Here is a 13,092-nt window from a genome sequence, read left to right as displayed (position 1 = left end):
TCTTCTTCTTCTTCTTCTTCTTCTTCTTCTTCTTCTTCTTCTTCTTCTTCTTCTTCTTCTTCTTCTTCTTCTTCTTCTTCTTCTTCCTCTAATATTGGAAGAGCCACATTGTTTTCTGCTTTACAGTTTCAGCTTTCCTGTTGTCCAATTCTGATCTGCATGCCTTGTTACACATTTCACAACAGCCTGTAATTTTCCTGTATGTTCTGTTACTATATTATATTATAATTGTCTTTTCCTCATTAGGATGATTTGGGTAGATGTTAGCCTAAGCCCCCATTTTGTGCACAGACACTTAGGAGAAGTGCTGAATGTCTCATAAGCACACAGTGAAATGTGTGGGGTGATTTGCGAGGCTTGGAGCCATGAGATTATCTCAGAGTAGGTTCCTGCAAGGCACTCAAGATAAGAAGGGATTAGATCACAAGACCAGGATGCTAGGCAAAGTATTTGCTTCATTAGGTAATGTTGAACTATGCTTTTATAAAGCATATAAAGTTTTATAAAGTTGGGGGATGGGTGTTAAGGTATACATATCAGTTTTGACTACACATTCATAAATCATTTCTAGTCTTCACAGTTCTAATTTTAATTTGAGAATTAATCATAATATTGTCTGGTATCTTTGCATTCTGTTTCAGTCCTCTTACCAGGCTGTAAGAAATGGTCATAGACTGCAAAGCTTTCATTCATGAAGGATCCTAAAGAGCCCTAAGCACACATACCATCACACTAGGGCTAATTGGTGGGAAAGCAAACATTCAAGCCTTGCCTGATGCTGTGTGTCTTCATAGTAGTAAAAATCGACTTGAATTCTGCATGATTGTGTTAAGGATGTTTATTTTTCTAGTCAAAACACAAACACACACACACACACACACAAAAAAAAAAACATAAACACAGACACAGAAATTGTTAACTGCTTAGTTTCAGCTGTCAATCATCAAAATGCAGATTCAGAAATGCTTTCTTAGAAGCAGTTAAATATATATTAGAGTAGTCTTCTTGCCTTTGGTTTTGATTTCTGTAGATCCGATTTCTGAAAATATTAAATAGAAGATTTGAGAAATAACAATCCTTAAGTTTTCTAAAACTTCTATGGCAATGTATTATTATATACTTTATTATAACAAAGTATTTCCTATCTCTTGCCCTGTTCAATTTAGACATTGAATATTATCATAGATATATATGTATAGATAGTAAAAATAACAGCATGCATAACTTTGGTCTGAGAGTATTTATGATTTCAAGAATCTGAGAAATCTCTTAAAATGTTTCCCTACCAACCAATGGGATTATAGGATTGAGTTCATATAGCAATGAACAAGGGACTTGAATATTTCATTGGCAGAGGTAATCTATGAATCTGGGCATTTGTTATCATGACACTTCATAAAAGTATCTGCTTGTGTAAAGCATTTAGAAGGTGGTATACATGGCAGGCAAGGAGATTTGGATACAGGCAATAAAGTGATCAGCACCAGAGATGCTTTGTTCTGTGCTCACTGGAGACAGCACCACCAAGTTGCCTAGGCTGGCCTCCAGTTCATTCTGTAACCCAAGCTGTCTTGAACTCCAGACTCTGCCTCTCAGGTGCTAGGACATTCCACTATAACTAACTCAAAACAAGGAATTGGCTTGTATATGTTTGTAAATGTGATTGACATAGAGCAGGATTCTTTAAGACACTTTAAAATGTCTTGAAAGATATGCCGTCACTAATTACAGCTGGCATTCCTCCTTGCCCTCTTGGATGCCAAGTAGTAATTGAATGTGGCACAGCATCTATTTCTGAGTCTTTTTCTAGTGAATGGCTTTAGAGTAATTGTTATGCCCTAGATGTGCTGCTTTACGTTAGACATTCTGTAGTGTTTGGGAGAGAGCGGTGGTGTTTCCTGATCGAGTTTACATCTTATTTGAGAAGCAAATCATCCTACCTGAAGCCCCTAGGTCTTCTTTTCCCCATCTTCCTCCATCATAAGGCTACAGGTTCCATTTGACTTAAACCTCTTACTGCCTTCAGCTCACTTGTGGGCATGGCCAAGAGCAAGTCCCAAATACGGGATACTCCCCTCCATCCAGCTTCTGTCCTCCAGGTCCTGCCCTTAGCCTTAACTTCCTTTGGGTTGATGTTATCTTTCGAATGTGACTCTAGTCTTCACTAGAAGGAAAACTTTTATCCAGCACCGTTTTGATTGCTTTGTAGCAATTGCCAGCTGACTTCAATCAAGAACATTACATGTGAACAGAGACGGTTACAATTAAAGGAAAGTTAATGAACAAAAACAAATGAACGACCCAGCGTGTGGGGCATAGGTAAGGAAGGCAGGCTCAGATATGGGTGGTGGGGAACAACTCCATGCATGCACAGGCTGAAGGTAGACAGAAAAGCAGCTTCGTTTTGGTCCTGTCTAGCAATTGTCTTCATTATTGGGAATGGCTAGGACATTTTTCCTCACCAGCAGAATGAAGGTTTGATTACCTAAAACCAGAATAAGCCAGATTAGGTATTTCTAGGTTATCAAGGAAGTTGTTTTATGTTATAGTAGAAATTATTAACTGTTGTTTCCAAGTCAAGTTTTACACAGTAAATTTGATATGGCTATAGTTGCATGAACCCTTTTTTGATAAATGACACTTGGTTCAGGGAACACAAATCTCATCAATTTTTGTTGTATGCCTTGCATTTAGCACCATTTTAAGTGGGATTCAAGTTCGCCTGCTCAGAAGTTCAAGCTGGTAACCTCTCGGCGACACTGCTGTCCCTGCTGGTGTGCTTTTTCTCTTTCTTCAAACCAATTTCCTCAGCTGTGGGTTTTAATCACATTCTTCTTTCTTTCTACGTCTCTGTATTTGTCCCACTTACAATATTTTATCCCAGAAAACCCTCTCTTGATATCTTTACTCCCCTGACTTCCAACTTGCATTACATAAGCATATAAACTCTGCTTATGTAAGCTTTCAGAGAGAGATCACCAATGTGACATGAAAGTGTTGATGCAAGCTTCTGATGTCACCATTGCAGCCTGCCATGACACTCCTTGAGCTGAATCTGTGTTGCCATAGTCTCCACATGCCACCTTTGCCTTAAGGGTGTGGTCCAAGGTTTTGTTCTAAATTTCTAAAATTCAGTTCCCTAGAATGTAACAATGGCTGACTGACAGGTATTGGTGAGATCTGTTGATGGCTGAACAAATGAATAATAATGAAAGAATGTATGATTGACAGGGTTGGTGTGAGATTCTAAGGGAAGCATAGGTAGAGGTGTCATCAAAGACAGGTCCTGAAGAATGGGTTGTGTGATGGAGTCTCTTTGAGGAAATGTCTGCTATAACGTGGAAAGAGCCACCATGGGTGAAGAAGATGCATTCAGACACACTGAGTCGCACTTAACTCACATGACAGCATCACCCACAAGGTTAGTGAAATATAATTTTAGAACATACAATTTCTAAATAGATCATAAGTATAAATTTGGTAAAATAATCCACAATCATGTTATATGATTATTTGAAATAAAAAGCAAAAATTAAAAGGATTTTACTGCTGAACAAATGAAAATTGCTTTCTTGGAAATATATGAAAAATAAACCATTGTTCTGATACATAAATTAAAAGAGTATTTTAGTGTGTACTATCATACATTGTAGCTTCACACATTTCTGGTATGACACTCAAATGAAGATATGCTAATTTCCAAAAGCCACTGTGCAGTGTGAGCCATGAAGATCTCAGTATCCTAAATTGCCATGCACCATCCCACTTGCCTGATGTCACAGAGCTCTGTCATGTAACATGTTAGCCCACTGGAAACTGGAAATGTATTGGAAATTAGAGATTTTCATGGCAGCATGATCCATTACTCAGTACCAAGGAGCTATGTTGATTATGCTCTTGGTGTCTCGCAGGGATTTAAAGTGTTCCGAAGTCACCGGTCATGGCAGGTGGTGGTGCTAGGGCTTTAGATTAAGGACATTTTCAGTCTCTTCTTTCTAAGTCAAAAATACACCCTTCGTTATAAGAAATAAATAAATAGATTTCCTTGAAATCCATGTAAATATTAAACATGAAGTTATTGTTTTAAGTGAAAAACTTAAATTTGGAACTGTTAAAATGATCTGAAAATTCCCTGAAACAGTAATGTAGAGCTGCTTCTTGTGTCTCCATGTAAGTACAAGATAAATCCAGGAGTACAAAATATTCATGTTAATTAATGATATTAATAAGCATTAATTAATGACTATTAAGAAATTAAAGACTGTAAAAACATAACCAAAAAGAACAGAACTACTGTTGTAGTTTGCGTATATTACATAAAAACAATTTTTCTGTTTATCCTCTCCTATGCATGGTAACATTCACTCACAATAATGATTTTGAGATCTGTCAATTTGGACATGTGTGTGCATCCTCTGAGGATATACTTGCTAATCTCTAATGCATATACCAGACCTAATGTGGAAAATTTGACACAGCCATAGATGCTGTTAGAATGATGATATATGTCATTGTATGAGGAAAATGCTTAGATCAGTGTGCTGCATGTGCCCAGTATGAGAGAATTGAGTCTGCAGAGCCCACTCATGTGCCAGGGCTTTTCTGCTGCCTTGATCAGGGGCAGGAGATTGCTGTGAGGAGCAGGGGCCAGGAAACACCCTGCTGATCTGTTATTGCTGTAAATAGCTTTGTAATACAAAACATATGTACAATAAACTGTGCATATGGCTAGATATACCTGTGAAGTAATGGCTAAAATCAAGATCACCGACCCTTCCAACACCTTGACAGTTTTTTTTTTTTTTGGGGGGGGGGGTAATTTCTTAATTCATCCTTCGCATCGCCTCTGTCTCAGCTAGAATTCTGCCTTACATTTTTGCAGATTTGTTTTAGTTATCATGTTTTATATCAATGCCAAGTTTACAGTTTGAAGTTCATCTATGTGGTCATGTGTGGCTTCCCAGTGTTTCGTTTGTGCATTTGGACATCACAAGTACTTTCAATTTTTCCTTCTTACAAAGAAAGCTGGAGGGCTGGAGAGATGGCTCAGTCAAAACCACAATATAGCTGGTATGAACATTTACATATAAATCTATATTTGAATATATGTTCATATTTCTCTTGAATAAACATGAAAAACTGAAAAAATACATCATTTTGTAGAGAATGTTTAAATTTTTTTGAAAATGCCAAACTTATATTCTTGTACCAGCAGCATATGGGTACATTAGTTATTCCACACTGTAAAAACCATTAATATTTTCAAACTGCATCTAGATTCTGTGGCACAGGTGTATGATCCCAGCTGAAGAAGAGGCTGAGCCAGGAGGTCACCAGCTCAAGGCCTACCTGGGTTACCAAGTGACTTCAAGGCCAGCATCAATAACTTAGTGAGACTCAAACTAAAAATAAGCAAAAGGAGAACAAGTTATGCTGGTGGCAGATCATTTATGAGGTCTTGAGTTTGTTCGCCATTAACACAAGACCACATAGACACACACACACACCCACATCTCCCCTCTCCCCACATAAGCATATGCACACACACACATACACACACACACACACACACACACACACACACACACACACACATGAATTTTAGGCAGCTTAGTGTATTTTTCCTGGTTTATAATATTCTACATGTGAGAAAGTTGTTTACTGGCTATTTGCAGCTCTTCTGAGTGAAATGTAAATCAGGTGCTTGCCTATTTTTACCATGAATCACCAGTTATCTTACTGAGCTGTTATATTTTGTATATTCAAGAGTCAACTCTTGCTGATGGAGGTGTTGCTCCTGTCTGGCTGCCTGTCTGTCCTTTTGGTAACTTAGTGCCATATTCCAGAGAACAGTAGTGTTTGCCTCTTGCAAAGTATTTCTTTTACATTTTCTTCAAGTAGTTTCATGTTTTAGACAATTACATTTAAGTTTCTTGTGCATTATATTTAATTTTTGTTAGTATAAAGTATTAGAAAAAAATCTTTCCTGTGTTGATGTCTCAATTGTTTCAGTGTTATTTATTAAGAAAATGTCACTTATTGTAATGCCTGGAAACTTTTAAATGATTATAATCATAACGCTTTCTTGATTGTTCTGTTTGCATATTTGTCTGATGTATTTGATCTTTACATCATCCCCTTCAAACCCAAACCACATTTTTTCTATCCTTCCTTCTCTTCTTCTCCCTTCTCTTCCTTCCCCATTTCCCTTTTCTCCTCTCGCCTTCTTTTTTCCTTTCCATTTTCTTTATTTCTTGCTCTTCTGTTCTCTCCAGTGAAGTCTTGCTGTATCTCCCAGGCTCATCTCAATCTTCCTGCCCCAGCAGTACTGTGATAGCTGTAATTGCAGGCAGGTACCACTATAACAGACTCTCAACTCTCTAGAGTATTCCAGCTTTATTCTAAGTTTAAGGTATTAGCAAATATAGACAGCTTAGTAGGAGCTAGATGTGTGCTCATGAGAATAGGGGTTAGCAGTTGAGCTTTGAGTAAACAAACATGCAAAAGTCATTTGAATTTTCAATTATACGTGAGTCCTAATGTTTGGAGTTTCATCCTAATATTGATTTAGCTAATCTGTGTCTTCCATCCAGTGTTAGTAGCATTTTGGCAGATTCTACTAAAGAGCTGTCTGGGATTTTGACAAGAATCGCCATCAATCTAAAGAGAAATTTAAGAAAAATTGGCCTCTTAATATTTTAAAAAAGATATCAACAATATTACAAAAGATCTCCAGTTCTTGATGCTTTCTCTAATATTTTTCTTCGACATTTGTAGGTATTGTGGCATCGACCTTTCTAAAGTTTGGCTAGACTTAGTGTGAAATATTTGTATGCATTGACTTGATATCTAGTGTTTCAAAGTAGACATTTCCCACTGTTTACTCTTAGTATTAAAGTTGTAGTATACTTTCCTATATCAGATGTGTGGACTTGAACTCTCATTCCATTTTCTTCTTGATCTCACTTTTGTGTCATCGATCATTTCAGAATCTTTTCATGATCAATTCTCCATGTATATAAAATCCAAACATTCTGCGTTGTATTTTTTCTTAACATAATTCAATAGCCCTAGCCTGACAGTATTGTTGGGTTAGAATTGGTGAGAGGAGTCATTCTTCCTCTGCCCCTGATAGTGGTGGGAAAAACTACTCAGCATATGTTCTTACTGTTAGAGGTTAAGATGAGAATATTTTGTGACTTTTCCTTACATTGACCAGAATTGTTTTTACTTATAATGACTGTGAACAAATGAAAGAGACTTCCTATCTTCAACATATTTTCATTTGAGCTTGATGTCTGCTAACCAAGTACTCATAGCAGTATCAGTATCACTGTTAGTATCCATATCAGTATCTTAGTTCCATGACTTTTCACTCCACCCCACTATGGCTCCTCGGTTTTCTTGTTTAAGCATTATGAATTTCTTTCCAGTCTGAAATGCTAATGATGCCCTCAGACTCCTTCCCTCTTGCCACATCCCCCTCTTTTGGAACTTGTCTCCCCCTCCGTGTTCATACCCATCATACTTTGCTAATTGCTACTTCTGTGTCTTAATCATAACATTCTTCTTCAGTCTTTAAACAAGATCGGTCCCAGAGTCTAAATTTAGCCATTTTCACTCTGTGTGTCCCATTTGGGCTTTGAATTAAAGTCCTGAGTTCCCTGGCTTCCATTAGGGGCAGGGTCACAGGATAAAGTCTCCAGTGTGTTGCTCTTGAAAGGAGATCTCCCATATTCAAATACACTTCTCCCTAAATATTCTGTTAACAGTCAAAAGTCACTAAAACAAAAGCACACTGCAACAGCCATTTGGACCTCCTGTGCTCCTTCTGTTACCCCGTCCTATTAATGTCCTAGTTATCTTTTCAGACAGAACCCCAGAGCCACTGTGGTCCCCAGATCTTAGCTGCCACAGCGGCATGTCCACTTCAATTTCACACTATCTCTAGCAGCCATCCTTTCCTGACTCTTTCCCACAACTTCACTCCTGCATCCAGTGGGCAGTTCTGTGGTCCTTTTCCAAAGTCTTTGTGTCTAAACTAGTTACCTTCACACTGTTGCTCAAACTCTAGGTAATCCCAGCTGCTACTCTACTTTTTCCATTGCTCAGTGCCTGAAAGAGATGCTTCTGATGTATATTGGGCACTAACGATTTTGTCACCCACTCTGCCTTTATCATAGCCCTTTAAGGAAATTAGTAGGAGCATGCATCATTCACATTAGTATTTGAGGGATATGAAGGAATGTAGTTATCTTAACAGTCTCTAAATTTTTATTAAATTGTAAATGAATTTATAGTAACAACCTGTGTTTAATCTTGTTTCTGAGAGGTAATGTGTAGGCTCTAATCTAGCTATATTTTATGTATATTTTGTAATTCTTATTGCTGCTGCTTTGTTCCCTATGTGATTTTTTAGTTAATAGTTTAATATTAATATGTTTATCAATATTAGCTACATTCCTCGAATGTCAGCGACAGCTTAAACTTTGCCAAAAGCTTTTTCAAATGTTTTGAACCACAGGGAGCAAGTTATTTGTTCCTTAGATGACAAACCCATAAAATGGGAAGGAAATAGCATGTTTCATGGGCATCATAGACTTTACTGGCAACAGCAGACTTTAGGGAAATCAAGAATCCTATGTTTGTATTAAGATTTTAGTTTCACAAGACTAAAAAGTTACAGGTAAGTGAGAACAAGAAAGTATATGGGAAATTACTTTAAAAGTGCTTTCTTCTTAATTCACGTGGCTTTTAAACATATATGCTTGCGTTGTCAAATACAAAAGCTAAGGAAAATAAAGGGAGTGGGCCAATTTGATAATTATTTAAGCCACCATGCCTACTTTTTTTAGATTATAAAACAATTACATCATCCCTCCTTCCCTGTTTGCCCCTCCAAATCCTTCCATTTACCTCTCCTTGCCCTCTTTTCCACGTATGCCTTCTTTTCACCCAATAATTGATGCTACCTATATCAATGTATTTACATACATAGATTCATAAATACGCAGACACATCTGCTTAGTCTATATAATGTTTCCTGCGTGTATGTTTCCGGTGCCGACTGTTTGCTATTGGATAGCCAACTGCTGTGCTCTTCCCTAAGAAAGACCTCCTGGGGCTTGGTTGTCTGTAGTCCTTTATGGAGGGTAGATGCCTCGCCGGCTTGCTCCTATCCATTTCAGTACATCTATTGACCTTTTACAGATTAATTTTGGGCAGTCATATAGGTGAGACTTTTTATGGTATAGCTCTAATTTTACTGGAAGACAGAATCTCACCTTTTCTCTGGCTCTTACTTTGTGAAATTCAAGGGCTGGTTGAACCACCTTGGATAAATTTACTCCGATTTACACAACTGGTAAAATGAAGGCTGGAATTATATCTGAGTTTAGTAAAGTGACAAAGACAGAATAATAAGTAGTTGTTTTTTTAAAAAAAATAGATTTGAAGAATTGAGATGCAGCTGAAACTATATTATTTATAATGTGTAAAGGTGAGAAAAACATGCAAAATAATATGGGAAAAAGATTTAGAAAATTATAGACAAAGTATCTTAATATTATGTGCTATGTGGATAACAATGCGCAGCCCTCTGATTGAACTGAGATGAAAGATTTAATGCTAAAAGCTTGCCATATAGATAACTGAAAAGACATATGGAGGGACCAAGCATGTTTTGGTTATTGGGGGAGCAGCTGCCCAGCGTGTGACCTATTAGGTTGAGGTTAGGGAGTCTATAGGAGATGTGTTCCTGTATTTTTGTTGAGTCAGGGTGAACCATCTGAGTTTGGATTCTTGGGTATGAACCTTTCCATGACCTTTGACCTTGATAAGCTTTGGGGCTTGTACCATCACTAGTAGCTGGACATCTGTCATCTGTTAAATACGAGAGACCACAGAAAAAGATCTCTAGTATCTATTTCAGTTCAATATTCAGTTTCTATTTCAGTGACTTTATGTAAAAGATACTGAAATAAAAGTAAAAATTGAGGTTTAATGTGATTTTTTTTTTTTAGTTCCCTATCTTGTATCAGTAAGAGAGCAGAAAACATTTAAAATAAAACATGGTTGTGGCTTTGAAAGTAGTTGGGAAGGATTAAGCCTTTCCCCTCACCTTAAGTACATGTTAAGAAGCCAAATGCATTTTTGGTCATGATTTCTTCAGAGCTAATCATTATTTAAATATTCAGAATGGATTGGATTTGCCCCAGCATTTGGTGTCTGCTGCTAGCCTAGGCCTAGCATGACTTAGGGAGATGTGTTCCACGGACTCAGTATCAGTAACCGAAGATCATTTTCTGTTTTAAGAATAAGAAAGAACTGTGATGTTGCCTGAAAATTCAGGGAGGCTCAAGATGTTCACAGGACCAATTGGCCAGTGGCTCAGTCACCAGGCAGCCTCGGGAGCAGAGTCCTCTCTAGGTCTTCAAGACACCAGGAAGCACCTTTATTGCTTCCTCTACTGCCTCCATGACTGACACTGTTGTAGTTGTTCTCTCTAGTCTCTCTCTTATACTTCCTATGTGGCCAAGCCTGCCTCTTGATTAATTAGATCTTGATTATGGTTGACAAGTTTCTGTTTCTAATAGTGCATTAAAACACAGACTTGCCATGGCTAGGTCACTGTGTGATTCATTTTGTCAAAGAGCTTGTAAAAAGAGTCCCCAGTGCTGCATTAAAAGAACCATGAGTGTCCCTGTTGTCCCTTATTTTAGGATCTTCTTTCTAATTAAGATAAATTAATATACACTTAGTTTTGTTACCTTCATCTCCTGGATCAATATTGATCTCTTATTCTCATCCCTGGCTTCCTGTCAAGAAGCATGGCCATCATTCCCTTGGTATTCTTCAGTCTTCAAACAAATATTGCTTCCGAGAATTTCATGGCAATAAGCACTTGATGTAACCCAGAGTTCTCTTAAGTAGATTTTGATAATAAGTGGTTAAAAATGTTTCCACAGGTATGAAACAGTACTGAGTCTTTCTGAGAAGATAAAATATTGGTCAGTAATAGAGTTCATAATGATCGCTTGCATGAAGGTTAGGCAGAGTTGAGGGTCCTACACCATAGTTATGTTGGATGTACCCACAACACTTGTATGGGCTACTCTAAAGTTAACAACCACACCCTGATAGTTCTATGCTTGTAATAAGAAGTGACATTGTGTCTCTTGTTTTTAAAACTTGAATAAAGGTTGGATTTTTTTTTTTAATTTTAAAACTGCATGTCTGTGAGAGCCAGTGAAAGTGAGGTGCCGTATTTAGTCTTCAGCTGAACTGCATTTTATCACCACTTCTCTATTTAGTGGGGGAGATAACAGAAGCTTAGTGTGAGATTATGAAATTGTCCAGTGCTGTGTCACCCCAAGCGTACAAAGCACAGCCATAACCACTGGACACGGCTCTAACCACTTCACACTGATTGCTTTCTTTACCCTCACAACAAACTCAGATGATAATATCACTATGCTTATTTCCTGATGGAGAATGTCCAGCTGAGATTTCATCACACTTTGATGAAAACCCTGGAGTTTGTAAAGGTAAAGGAAACCCTGCCCCTATTACCTAAGCCCTCCACTGACACATTGATGTCTCAGAGCATGACTCATGTGGCCTACATAAATATGAACCAAAATCACAAAGTCCCTCTTATGCTGACTGTTGGTATTGTGAAACCCATAGCATTATTTTCTTTTCCCCTCAACATATAAAACATCACTGTTGAAGATGGGTAAAGTAAGTGTGTGTGTGTGTGTGTGTGTGATGTCAAGACAACAAAAGTCTATTTCCAGATCTTCCTAGCTGAAGACAATTTAAAAGGGGAGGAAATGTTGATGTTATGATGATACATATGTAATCTTCATCCTGAAACTAAATATGTCAGTATTAAATGAGATATAAATATCAAAGTCCAATATATAAATAAATAACTATTTTATCTAATATACCATTTATTCTAGTTGTTTAATAATCAAGGATTTGTTTCTGTTTTGAGACTTTCATCAATTTTATTATGTAAGTCACAATCAAAGGTGGTCTATTAGAATAAGTGCCCTTAAATAATTCTTATTTTTAGCTCACTTGCAAACTTCAATCATACATTGTTGAGAGCAGAGATGGTTTTATTGTTTATGAATTTTATACTTGCATAAAATTTTGGATCAAATCCACTCTTTTTAGCCCTATTATCAAATTTCTCCCCACCAAAACTGTTACTTCTAGTTTTATGTATCCTCTTTTAGCCCACTGAGTCCATTTTGTGTAGTACCAGCCAATGTGGCATGAGCAGCTTCAGGGGAAACATCCCTGAAGAAAACCGACTCTCCTTTCCACAGGTGCCACCAGTGACTAGCAGCTCCTCCGTTAAGAGTAGAACTGGATAAACCAGAGAAGAAGCTTTGCTGATGCAGCATGATGCATCTTATCTGCCAATGCTTTCTTGGGTATTGCGGAACTGCACACCACACATATAGGATGTCTGGGAAAATGTTTTGTTTGGTTTGGTTTTTGTGAGACTTCACATTATCTATGTGTCTTAATAAATGCAATACCAACTCTAAAAGGCACATGAGCTTAGTTTAAAGACAAGTGTTGAATTCCACTGCAAGTCACCTGACAGCAATGAACCATAGACTTTGATCAGTTTGAGTTAAGGGAAAAGCAATCAACAGTGGCATCTCATGAACACCACTTTACATAGACTTTCTTCTACTCACAGGTTCTTCTGGACCAACATTGTAGTCATGCATAATGTCCATTTGAACATCAGATAAAAGCAAACTGGATTAGTGTTAAAGGTGCGTCTTTGCTTTGTTTTCTTTGGTGATAAGGCCACAGTGAACAACCCAGACAAGCACTGATTTTTGCTTCTTCTGCCTTAGGCTCCCAAGTAGCAGGATTATATTTTATGTTTCAGAAAAAAGGGAAATTTGTCTGATGGACTGAAGTGTTCCAACTGCTATAAAATACTACCAGGAATAATAGAGCACCAAAACCTCAATTCTAAACATCATCATACTCAAATAACCAAGGTCAATGAATTAGTTCCTGTATTGATTGCACTCTATGGTCTGCAGAGAGAGAGAG

General features: G+C 37.5%; 1 protein-coding gene across 4 annotated transcripts in view; it reads left to right on the top strand.

Moving 5' to 3' along the window:
• Nucleotides 1-13,092, top strand: part of Gucy1a1 (guanylate cyclase 1 soluble subunit alpha 1) — a 54,046-nt gene that overhangs the window by 8,575 nt on the left and 32,379 nt on the right. Inside the window, exon 2 of one of the 4 annotated variants that reach the window (XM_029537867.1) lies at nt 12,725-12,803. The exons of the other annotated variants lie outside the window; for them this stretch is intronic. The gene's annotated coding sequence lies outside the window, so the exon portion shown is untranslated. The remainder of the gene's footprint in view (nt 1-12,724; nt 12,804-13,092) is intronic. 4 annotated transcript variants of the gene reach the window in all.

Source organism: Mus pahari, chromosome 4, assembly GCF_900095145.1.
Source record: "Mus pahari chromosome 4, PAHARI_EIJ_v1.1, whole genome shotgun sequence".
Lineage (NCBI taxonomy): Eukaryota > Metazoa > Chordata > Mammalia > Rodentia > Muridae > Mus > Mus pahari.
The sequence above is the reverse complement of the archived record's forward strand: the minus strand, read 5'-3'. Positions and strand labels throughout refer to the sequence as shown.